This window comes from Mercenaria mercenaria, chromosome 11 (genome assembly GCF_021730395.1).
Source record: "Mercenaria mercenaria strain notata chromosome 11, MADL_Memer_1, whole genome shotgun sequence".
Taxonomy (NCBI): Eukaryota; Metazoa; Mollusca; class Bivalvia; order Venerida; family Veneridae; genus Mercenaria; species Mercenaria mercenaria.
This window is the reverse complement of record NC_069371.1, coordinates 12,653,890-12,656,216: the sequence shown is the minus strand read 5'-3', so window position 1 is coordinate 12,656,216 and position 2,327 is coordinate 12,653,890.

Below are 2,327 nucleotides of genomic sequence, written 5' to 3'. Positions count from 1 at the left end.
TTACATCTCTCTATTTATGACAATTTTATACATACCAAAATTTATGACAAGAGAGATGATTTTAATTTTAGTATTGTAAATTTTCCCCATTTGGATGGGGATGTACCTCAGGCTACATCTTATGGGGTATATATTTCTCAATTAATTCGGTTTGCCAGAGCGTGTAGTCATGTCAAGCATTTCAATGAACGTAATCAATATATTACAGGTAAACTTCTTCAGCAAGGCTACCGTTATTACAAATTGCGTAAATATTTTGCTAAATTTTATTATCGTAATTCTGATTTAAATTTAAAAATTCAATAGTAATTTAAAGACACTTGTGCGAGAAGGTATTTCTAAACCCGTTTTTTATGAGGATGTGGTTTACAAACTTCGTAAGATCTTGGGTCACGGTAATTGTCCAAATGTATTTGGAAAGATTATCAAACGTTTTATTAAAAGAGGTTACGACCCAGCTGTTTTGAGACATACCGCATGTTTAGTGTTCAACCCGTTTACAGTTGGACACTACGCTTCCCTCTTTGATTGCGTCTGACGGAAGAGGGGGAGGACTCTATGATAAGCAGTTTTTAAATCCTACCAGGACTGAACTGTTTTGATATTTGTCTTCTGGCCTGTTTCGTCGGGCCCTTAAGGGTGTTTCTCTTGTTGCTCTGTCTTCTGAAAAGGCATTGAGTACATACGTTTTTGGTTCTTAAGGTTTGTTTTTTATATATTTATACACGAGTATTTTTGTGTTTTACATGCCATGCCTTTTTGTTTCCATAACGTGTGTAAGAGATTCACCTGGAGGGGATTACTTTTATTTACACTGTCCCATGTCTTTGGAACATGGTGGGGGTAAGAGTGAGGTTAGGTGCACCATAAACCGGTTTAAGCTCCCCAGTGGTGTTTTTGCCACTGACCGTTCCAAGGCGGTGCCCCACTGTGTTCCTTTGTTTGTTCGTTTCGTCTTATGTGTTGGCTTTGTGTGCGTGTGTGTTGTTCGTTTTGTCCTTATGTGTTGGCTTTGTGTGTGTGTGCGTGTGTGTGTGTGTGTGTGTGGTGCACGCGTCTGCGTGCTGGGGGTTTCGTTTTGAGGAGGCTACGTTTTTGGTGCGTGGCATTCCCTGTTTGATATTTTTCTTTGTTTTTTATCTTCACCGGCGAGAGGTTTTATTGTAATGATACTTCATCCATTCACCGGTGAGAGGGAGTAATGAAATTCAGAAATAATTTACAGGAAAACCGTATTTCAAAAACTATCTATACACGATTGGCGTTTAAACATCAGGCGTAATTATTTTGTACGGCGTATAACCACCCGAGCGTACAAATAGTGTTCAAACATGGTTTTGCTATAAATCATATCTTTTATCGTAAATTTTAGATAAAATATGTTAGAATTGTATATTGGCGCACGTATAGCGCCAAACGGTAGGTCGTCGTGTTATTTTGTTTATAAACGCCAGGACCGGAAATGGTAATACGTCTTGCGGAAGACTTCCAGCCGCTATTAACCAACTCCTTGTGTGTGTAAAACAGCGAAGACAGTAATGCTATGTGGCATTTCGCTTTAAACATGCCTTTAATTAAGTAAAATATTTGATCAAATTTGAAAGCGCTATTTCTCGATGCACAAATGGGGCTAAACATCACGTCAACGTGACGTTAACATAATATCGTTGCAATGATTTTGTTAGTCATATTAGAATAATACTTCATACATTTACAGGGGCGAGGGGATATTGTAATATGTAATAAAGGAAATATTAAAATGATGCTTAATCAATTCTCTGGTGAGACTGAGCATTGCAATGATTTTTTCAAATTCTACTGTGTTTCTCCCGAAACTGTCAAAGTTGTAGAAAACCCTTCTTGAGAAAAAACCCCACAGGAGACCATGAATTAATGATATAACAGATGCTCAAGCATAAATAAGTGAAAAGTAGCGAAACAGATATTACATTATTCGGTCCAAAGTAAATATGGTCTCAACCTGATCTTTGATTATAAACGCATAAACGCATTAATTGTTATAGAGTTGCTTGCATCATAATCAGACATTTCACACATCAAATTTTGATAAATATAGTCTTTCATTTGCGCTTTCCATTTAGTTATGTTTGTATATAAAATGAAAGTCTAAAAAGAAGCAAGTGTTGTTTTATTTGTTATTGCAGTATAAGAATTATTATCTTCGAGAAATCTTCAAAACTGGAAACATGATGAATGCATCTTTTATAATTATGTCAGTAATTAAAAGGTGTATAGGTAAACATTTGCAAGGCGTATTCTAGAACCAATGAAAGCACCTCAGTAAGGTCGTAAACAGCAGGCAAATA